At 41.3% G+C, this 10,726-nt stretch overlaps 1 long non-coding RNA gene across 1 annotated transcript; it reads left to right on the forward strand.

Annotated features, from left to right (window-relative positions):
• The first annotated feature begins 2,808 nt into the window (after positions 1-2,808).
• Positions 2,809-8,533, forward strand: LOC146521344 (uncharacterized). Its single transcript, XR_014873384.1, has 3 exons — positions 2,809-3,067; positions 6,343-6,446; positions 8,020-8,533. It is a non-coding gene; the product is annotated as an uncharacterized LOC146521344 (long non-coding RNA).
• Positions 8,534-10,726: the final 2,193 nt, after the last annotated feature.

Genomic DNA, 10,726 nt, shown 5'->3' on the forward strand with positions numbered 1-10,726 from the left:
TCCAAATGTGGCCGAAAATCCATCCTTTATTTCCCTGCGTTTGAAGGATGAGTCAAATTCAACCTATTACAAAATTCATAGCGCATTGGTGGGTGTGGATAATTTTTTAGAGGAAAAAAAAAACAGCGGATGGTTGATGTGGGGCAGCCGAATAGTAAAATTTTAAAAGTAGGGCTGGGCTATATCATACCGCTCACATTAATACCGGTATAATGTTGGGCAACGATAAGAAAATGAAATACAGATATATGGATAAAATATGGATAAAACACGCATGCGCAATGCCTTTGTTTTCATACGCACGTGGCTGGAAAAAGCACAGCGGTGACGGAGAATGAGAAGGGCGAAAGCGGATCGTTGAGTGAAAGGGATGAACCAGAATTGGTTTGTAAAAATGCTGCAACTTCAGTGGCGTGGAACTGGTTTATCTTTCGTCCATTAGATACACAACAAAGCACTATTTTTGGTAGAGCGTGCTAGCGGGCTGTCAGTATTACTGTGGTATTACTGTGGTATGGTATTACTGAGATTTCTAAAAACGCCTGCCAGGGTGGATATTTTCGAAAACTCCGTTTTTGCGTTTACGTGTGGACAAGGAAAACAGAAAAAAATGGAGCGTCAAAGGTGTGCGCCTTTTTTGACGTCACACTGTGTGCCACGTTATTGTTTCGGTGAAATTAATTTCTACAATACTGTTACTGCTAATTGTACTCTCTGCAGTGTTTAAATGCTTACAAATGCATACAAAAACCGCTCATCGCTGCTGTGGAGAAGCAGCTGCTTGGTGAACATCTCACGGCAACTCTGCAAAAAGGTCTGACCAACCTGCTGGATGAGAACAGAATTCAGAATATAATATACTCACACAGTTACTGTCCCTCCACACATACGACTCGGTTCTGCTTCTATGCCCCATCTTTGTTTACTTTTTCCCACCGAGGATTCTAGACTTCTGATTGGCCAACATTTCTACACGGTTAGGAATATATCGCCACCTGTTGCTTTGGCATGTTCCTAGCAGCGTTTTCCTTCATTTCTGTGTTTACGTGTGGAAAGGATTATTGTTTAAAACAAAAACGGAAAATCTCCATTTTCAAAAATACCCGTGTGGACGTAGCCTAAAATCAATCCTTTGATTTTTCTGAAAATCGACAGTGAAAATAGTGAAAATACATTGATGGTTGGGTTTTTTTTGCAGTAATAAAATTGTGGAGTATTTTGTCTAGCATCAATTATATCGTCAGTTATATCGTTATCGCAAATTTTGTAATTATATCGTAATAAATATGTTTTAATCATATAGCCCTGCTCTATTTAAAAGTACTGAATGCTATGCCACTTATTTGAGTGCAAATGTTAAATAACGAAGAACATTAAAACGTGACTGTTGGAGATATGTCGGCAAAGTTATGTGACATTAGTGATGTTTGTACTTTCAGCATTAACATAGCTTTAAAGCCTTCACTGTAAAATATTCAGTATGTAAATCTTACAGAGAATGTGATGATTTTATGGATAATTAAAGCCAGCCATATATCCACAAACACAGCAAGCTGAAAGTCACTGAAAACAGTCAACAGTTGACTGTGGGAGAAAGTACTCGGGGCCTTCAATTTAAACACTATGAAAGGCACATCAACCACACTTATACAGACTGTATATAACAACCAACTCTAACTCCCTTTTCGATGTGGCCTCACAAAATTATCACGACCACAACGACCGTGAAAATAGTTGGATAGACATTGCTGCTCAATCACAGCTGCCTGATTAATGTTTTTCATTAGCAATTTAGCAAAGTTGATGGCGGTGGTGTGCGTGTCGGTGTGAGTGAAAGACAGAGAGGGAGAGCGAGCGACAGAATTTCTGTGTGAGCCCGGCATTACTCCACTAGTTGTGCGCATTAGTTGTGCAACAAAAACGCTGAAATCGGAGTAATAAAACGTAGGAGGTGAACGATAACGACGACTAGAGTCTCCCGATCGTTTACTCTCGCCTTCCTGTGAACAACACCGGCGTGGTGTTACTTGTTTGCTGTTTTCGCGATCGCGTCGCGCATGAAAATATCACCAACTCGCGACATTTTTAAACATTTTGTTGTTCAACAGCATCAAGAATGACGGAGTGTGTTTGAATTAACCTCACAAGTGTCACAGGTTACACATTTGGTGTTTTTTTTGCTGGTTTGTCGGTAGCAGCTCCTGAAACGCAAGTCTACCACACATCTGTTCGACCAAAGCCAGTTAATCTGGTACACGGGCCGATTTTTTGTCCCAGTCCAGCCCTGGATGCATCTGGAGACGGTCCTATTAAGTCCTATTCTAAAGGCTGATTGCCCTCCCCCACGCTTGTACCTGTGGCTTTCTGTCCTGGGGGTGGGGGCTGGTTGTTCTCCTGCCCTGCACCCCATCCTTTTGTTCATATTCAAATACTATTTTTCTGTATCTACTCTTCATCAACAGAGATAAACTCAACATAAACTGAACCCACATTAAAGTTAGCTCGATGCTTACCTTTAGATGAGTCCACCAACCAAGAGCAACTCCGTGATGAAGCTGGAAGTTTTTCCAAACACAGGAAACACGTGGTTCACGCTGATCTCAGCTACAATCCAGGAGACAAGGGTGTGCAGATCGATGCAGACATCGATCCAAACGTTGGTAGTGGTATATGTTCCTGTATGTTTACTACTTTAGTTTAGGAAAAGGAGATAGGCGCTAACTTCGAAATTACACCCCACGTGGTTACGTCGTGCAGCTGCGTCACGTGACTGCACCGTAACAAATCGCCACAGGGCCAGGAAAAGGGGGCGGAGAAAGTGTGTGTGCAGGAGAGGAGTCGAGCGGAGAGAGCTGCTTTTTCATGAAACGGGAGTAAAGTAGTTAACTTACAGGAACATATACCACTACCAACGTTTGGATCGATGTCTGCATCGATCTGCACACCCTTGTCTCCTGGATCGTAGCTGAGATCAGCGTGAACCACGTGGGTCTCTGCTCCCTGATCTGTTTCTTAAGACTTCCAGCTTCATCACGGAGTTTCTCTCGGTTTGTGGGCTCATCTAAAGGTAAGCATCGAGCTAACTTTAATGTGGGTTCAGTTTATCTATGTTGAGAATAATAGATTGCTTGGTATACACTGGAGTTAGACAGACTGTAGAGTTTGTGATTGTTTGCAACATTATAATCTGGCGGTTGCTATGGGGTAAGAATACATACAGATAAATAGTCTTGGAATATGAACAAAGGGTGCAGGGAAGGAGAACAACCAACCCCCAGGACATGAAGCCACGGGTACAAGCGTGGGGGAGGGAACTCAGCCTTTAGAATAGGACTTAATAGGACCGTCTGCAGATTCATCTGTATTTTATTTTCTTCCAGCGCAAATAAAGACGTCTGATTCTTCACCTGGAAGTAAAAGTCTCCAAAAGGTCGCTACCATCAAAAATCCGTGAAATCGGCGAAGTGTGTTCACAGTTTATTGTGAACACGTTGAAAGAGTGGGAGACTGTTTGCAGAAAAACACCAACTAATCATTAGCTCAGCATGCTGGGAGAAGCTGAGCGTTTGCTTGCTTGTTCAATTATTTCCATCTTGCTTTGACTGCAGCTGTAACCTGACGTATTCCAGCAAGATTTGTAAAAAGAGCTTTGATGAACACAAAGCTGGACAGCTTTTGTTCTGAGTCTAAGAAGCTTAGAAAGAAACGCGATTTCAATATGTCACATATTGACAGTGGCTCACCGATGCCAATGACATAATTACCCAGCTACATTTCCGAAAGAATGCAAAAGCATTGACATAGATTTTTCCTTCCTACGATAGGCCGACGGGCAGGACAGGGATAGTATTTGGCAGCCCGACTGGAAAAAAGCCCCGGGACGTTGGGCTAGCGATTTTGCGAGCCCTGTATCTGATTGAGGAATCACTCATCTTTGGAAAAGAGAGTTTATTACAGAAAAATGGCTCTTTCCAAAATAAAAGCTATACTATACGCTTCTTCTGGGGTATACTCTCAGCAGCATATTAAACATATCAGGTCCACATAAGGAGAATCATGTGCTAACGGCTGTCTAAATGACTCGGGTAAAGTTTGTAGCATGCGTGCTTGTTGTTTTTGTCTGCTTCCACTTGTCTTTGCACTAGGATGATGTCAGAGTAAATGTGCAGTCACATTCGTTGTGTTCCCACTAGTGCTGTCAGCGTTAATCTCGTTGAAATGACGCCACAACACGGCAAATCTCCGTTAACGAGCTACCTCGGATCAAACACCTAACACACTAGTTCCCACCCATGTAATTGAGCATTGCGTGGCACATCCAACATACTGTTTTCCTTTAGTCCATGACGTGCTTACCTTCAGGGTCATACTTCACATGAAAACCAAAATAGTTCCAAACGCCAGATCTGAATGAGGGTGGGGGAGGTTCAATTTACCATGTTGCAAGGAGAGCTTAACTTCTGTCTCGCTAGCTTGCGCTGCGCTCAGTGAATCTGCGTTCGACTACTCCGCCTAGGCTGCACTGTCGAGCGCTAGTGATGTGCGATACCACTGATTTCCTTTCCGATCCGATACCAAGTAATATTCAGGGTGGTATCGACGATACTGATCCGATACTGATACTTTGTACAAAAACTTATTTCATTTATTGTATCTCAAATTATAGCATCATAATGATTACAGGACATCAGATTTCTTGTTCTTATCACTTAATAATGCAGAGTTCATCATATAGAAATAAAAAAACTGTTGTGGTTATTTAAACACCTTGCCTGCCTGCAGCACTAAAGGACTCCATGAGAGACTCTGTCTCACCCTAGCAGCACCTGTCCCTGTCCTCCTCTTCAGTTCGCCTCAACATTCGCTCATCATATTCTGTGATATAATTTACTCTGAGGTGTTTGACAAGATTAGTGATGTTGCCACAACCATACATGCCAAGATTCTCCCGATTTTTCCGGGAAATAAATTTTAGTGCCCCTCCCGAAAATCACCATTCTCCCGAATTTCTCCCGTTTTTCCGCCCGGACAACAAAATTGAAAAACCATATTGTAGAATTCATAGCGCGGCCCAGCCAATTCCAGTTTCCAACAATGGCGGCAGCTACTTAGTTTTAATATTAGTCTTATTTCTCTTTCTGGGTCGAAATTTTTTTTTTAACATATTTTCAGGTGAGAATGTAGCTGTGTAAACTTCAAATATCTGAGCCGACACATCGTCTTCAAACCCCCGCGGTCTTTCGCAACTCGGGTTATACATGATATATAAGTCACTTTGATAACTTAAAAATGTTATTGTTTGGCTTTTTCAGTGTTTTATTTGTTCGTGAGTAAATCGGTTTGGCTGAGATTAAAGTTATTAGATTAGATTAAATTAAATTTAACTTTATTAATCCCTCGGGAGGGGTCCTCCGGGGTTTTCACACAGCTGAATAAACGTCAAACAGAAAACTGATTACACAGAAGTGTGAGACGGTCGAGAGTTTGCGTCAGTGCCCGGTTATATTTTAGATAGCAAGGAGCAGACGGCAGAGTTTCACTCCACCGAGGGAGCTCGTGACGTACTACCCGGCTTTCTTTAGACCGCGAAGGCTGGGTCCAGGTGGAAGCAGCCTCTGAATTAATGTATTTTATCCGATAAATACACCTTGTAAAATTTATTTATCCCCTCCCCAACAGCCCTTTTGAATGTCTCCCTAGTATGGCCACAACACCACACTCTTGGAGCACTTTTCTGCCACATGTATCGCAAACCACGTCTCAGCTGTTTGTGGAGGTAAAATACGTCCGCACATGACTCCAATTACGCTCAGCCATTGTTGTGAGTGCGCACGCCAAGGGGCTGCGAGACATTTATACAGCCGTATTTCGCACATGACTATGAAAGGCGGAAGAGGAAGTAGTTCCTTTGAATGTAGACAATCCAAATGTTATAGTTTCTTTCCACTGTGTTCCTGTTAATGATAAACTACAAATTTACTCTAAATTACTAAAATATCGATATTTTAATGTGAGAATCGATTCTAGAACATAAATGATTGGTATCGGAGGAATCGATATTTCAGGATCGATCCGCACATCACTATCGAGCGCAGATCCACTGAGCGCTCAACACAGACAGCATCGTCAGAAGGAAAGTTGATAAAATAAATTAAAAATGTTGTATTGTTGATACATATGCGTACCGAACCGAAAGCACTGTATCGAACGGTTCAATATTGATACGCTATATATATATATATATATATATATATATATATATATATATATATATATATATATATATATATATACACACACAAATATATATGTTTTTCTATATTTTTTGTGTGTGTATCCCAGCTGAGTAACAGGAGGAGAAGAGTGGTGGTACAACAGAGGAACAATTTCAGCCATTTGGACTCAGCTCAGCCACTATAGAGGAAAAAATGACTTCAACACAAAAGGTGAGAAAAACATCACAGTTAAACTGTTATTAAAACTGTGTGTGCAGCTCGTTGGTTTTTAAAAACCTGTTAACAGCAGCTTTATCTTTTGCATCCTGGGCTCAACCATATATACAGAATCTACATTCAAAATCAGAAACCACAGAAGTTACAAGAAAATACAAAGATTATATTTTATCAGCACACATCAGAATCAGAATCGTGTTTATTGGCCAAGTATATGTGCAGACACATACAGGGAATTTGGTTCCGGTAGATGGTGGCTCTCAAGCACAGCAATGTAAAACAAACACACACACACACACACACACACACACACACACACACACACACACACACACACACACACACACACACACACACACACACTATATACACACACACACTATATACACACACACACTATATACACACACACACACACACTATATACACACACACACACACACTCTATATACACATACACACACACACACTGTATACACACATTACACATACATACACATACATACACAAAGCTGTGTAAACCAACTATAAATAACTAATCTAAACTTATATACATAAAATACAGAAATGAAATGAGGTGGAATGAATACTACAGAATGTACATGAGGTGCAGTTGCAGTCTGGCAGTGGGAGCAGTGTGACAGGTCAACTGTTAAGAAGGGAGATGGTGAGGGGAAAGAAACTGTTCCTATGTCGGGTGGTCCTGGTCTGCAGGCTTCTGTACCGTCTGCCAGAGGGCAGCAGATCAAAAAGTCTGTGTCCAGGGTGTGAGGGGTCTGTGATGATTTTCCCTGCCCGTTTCCTGGTTCTTGAGAGGCACAGATCCTGGATGGAGGGCAGGGGGGCGCCGATGATCCTTTCTGCTGCCCGTACAGTCCGCTGCAGTCTGCTCCTGTCCTGTTTAGTAGCTGCTCCATACCAGACTGTGATGGAGGAGCACAGGACAGACTCAATGACCGCAGTGTAGAACTGGATCAGCAGCTCCTGTGGAAGACTGTACTTCCCCAGTTGTCTCAGGAAGTACATCCTCTGCTGGGTCTTTTTGAGGATGGAGTTGGTGTTGGTCTCCCACTTCAGGTCCTGGGAGATGGTGGTACCCAGGAACTTGAAGGTCTTTACAGTCGACACAGGGCTGTCTGATATGGTGAGGGGCAGCAGAGTTGAGGGATGTCTCCTGAAGTCCACTGTCATCTCTACAGTTTTAAGAGTGTTCAGCTCCAGATTGTGCTGACTGCACCAGAGTACCAGCCGCTCAACTTCCTGCCGGTATGCAGGAAGCCGGTATGCACATTGAAACAACAATATCATCAGTTGAACTTGCAATTTCTTATGCGTAAAAGATTTTCTCCACTGATCAATATTTCTTCAATAATGCAATTTCATTACAACTCTTATTGTAGCACATCATTGTTATGTGATACTATCACCAGAAGGTGGTGGTAACACACCTACAATGTGTTTGTTTGTTTGTTTTTTGACATGTTTGATTCCACCAATGGAGGAAGTTTCAGTTTGTTCCACGACTGCATTTCACTCACTGCCTCTGTTTGTATCTCTGTCACTGCAGGACCAACATGGAGCGAGAAGTCAGCGCTCTCAGGAGGCCGACAAACCTCACAGAAGAAAGGGAGAGAAAACCTACAGCTGTGATTTGTGTGGGAAGGCTTTTACCCGGACTGGACACTTAAAAACTCACCAACTCGTCCACAGTGGAGTTAAAGCGTACAGCTGTGACTTGTGTGGGAAGTATTTTACCCAGGCTCAAAGCCTAAAAACACATCAACTCATCCACAGTGGAGTTAAACCTTACAGCTGTGACTTGTGTGGAAAGTATTTTACCCAGTCTGGAAACTTAAAAAATCACCAACTCATCCACAGTGGATTTAAACCTTACACCTGTGAGTTGTGTGGAAAGTATTTTACCCTGGCTGGAAACTTAAAAAAACACCAACTCATCCACAGTGGAGTTAAACCTTACAGCTGTAAATTGTGTGGAAAGTCTTTTACCGAGGCTGGACACTTAAAAAAACACAAACTCATCCACAGTGGAGTTAAACCTTACGGCTGTAAATTGTGTGGAAAACCTTACAGCTGTGACTTGTGTGGAAAGTCTTTTACACCGAGACTGGAAACTTAAAAACACACCAACTCATCCACAGTGGATTTAAACCTTACAAGCTGTGACGTGTGTGGGAAAGTCTTTACCCGGGCTGGAAACTTAAAAACACACCAACTCATCCACAGTGGATTTAAACCCTTGACAGCTGTAAATTGGTGTGGAAGTCTTTCACTGAGGCTGGAGGCTTAAAAAAACACACACTCATCCACAGTGGATTTAAACCTTACAGCTGTGACTTGTGTGGGAAGTGGTATTTTACCCAGGCTTGGAAACTAAAACCACAACTCATAGCACAGTTGGAGTTAAACCTTACAGCTGGTGAAGAGTGTGGAAGTCTTTTACCGAGCTGGAACCTTAAAAAAAACACACCAACTCAATCCACGAGTGGATTTAACCTTACAAGCTGTGAAGAGTGTGGGAAAAGTCTTTTAACCCATGCTGGAGTCTTAAAAGACAACAACGCTTCCACAGTGGATTTAAAAGCGTACGAGCTGTCACTTGTGTGGGGAAAGTCTTATCCCCATCGTAAAGGCTTAAAAAACCACCAACTCCATCCACAGGGTGGAGTTAATCATATAACTGTGAACTTGTGTGCTAAAGACGTGTTGCTCAAAATACGCGACTTCACAAAGCATCTAGTTACCCACGTCTTGGAATTAAGGCCTACAGCTGCAACTTTTGTGGAAAAAGGTTCAGTGACAAACAGTACCGAAATATTCACCTACGGATTCACACTGGAAATGATGTTTACTGCTGTGATCAGTGTGGGAAACTGTTTACAACAGATGCACAGTTACAACAACACATGTTTAGCCACACTGAGGAGAGACCTTATAAATGTGACCTGTGTGAGAAGACTTTTAAAGCTCCACATCAGCTGAAAAAACACCAACAGATCCACACAAGAAAGTAACTCTACAAGTGCAGTTACTGTGAGGATGTATTTATTTTTATCTTGTAATTTTAACCTGATTGTTTGGAACAAGTCTGATCAGTAAACTTATGGAGTTATACTGAATGAACTGTTTGGAAAAATGAAGACTCGTTTTCACCCAGTAAGCTGAGTGTTGTGATGTAAACAGTAAAATGTAATTGGACGTTGGTAGAGATGCTTTTTTATTTCAGGCGACGTTCAGGATAAAAACGTTGAAGGAATTCCCTGACTTACAATGTCTTTGTTTAGAAGTGGAGCGACGCACATGGATCCATTTCTCAACCCTGTTGTCACTGTGGTGGTGGGAAAGAGTTTCTCTGTGACCTTTGTGGAAAAACTTCCAATCATCAACGGGACCTAAAACCACATCAACGTAGCCACACTGGAGACAAAATGAACTACTGCAAAGAATGTGGGAGAAGCTTCCACACACCAAGTACATTAAAAATACACGAACTCTTCCACAGTGGGGTCAAAAAGCACATCTGTGACCAGTATGGGTCATCCTTCACCACTGCACGTGAGCTTAAAGAAAAAACATAAGGGAATCCACATAGAAGAGACATCATACAAGTGCAGACACTGTGACAAAAGCTTCTCACAATCAACATAAGACATAACACCTGCACAAAACAAACACGTAAACATGCAAGGTCGTAACAAGGTCATCGTAACAAACATGAACGTACACAGTGAATAATCCTGAATGTTACATTTAGGAAGCTGCATGTATAGATCTGTATATCAAATTTGTTTTTTCCTTTGAGGGATTTTAATTCTCTAAAATTTTATCTCTGTTACATTTTATTCTTTGTTTCCTTAGGACACAGTAGTGTTTAGTAGTTGTATTCATTTTATGTGTTACTGTATTATTAAAGTTATAGGAATGTCTTTTTTACCAAACTAATAATGTATCAGAATTGCAGATATGGATATATATTTCAATTTCTTTCATTTGAACTTTCTTAGTGTTTCCAAAATTAACTTCGTTTTTTAATGTATTCATTTAATGTGTTATCTCAGTTAAATTTCAATTCTTTATTCATATTTAATCTTTTGCTGTTGTAAAATCTTCTCTTGAACCTTTTCTCCCAAAATTGAAAATTATTTCACAGCAGTTTCTCTTAAAACTTCCAAAATTAACTAAATCTGTCCACCAGCTTTGAAAAAACACCTGCTGTGACTTTATGTCCAGAAAAAAAGAAACTCAAGCAAAACTGG

This window comes from Neolamprologus multifasciatus, chromosome 3 (assembly GCF_963576455.1).
Source record: "Neolamprologus multifasciatus chromosome 3, fNeoMul1.2, whole genome shotgun sequence".
Taxonomy (NCBI): domain Eukaryota; kingdom Metazoa; phylum Chordata; class Actinopteri; order Cichliformes; family Cichlidae; genus Neolamprologus; species Neolamprologus multifasciatus.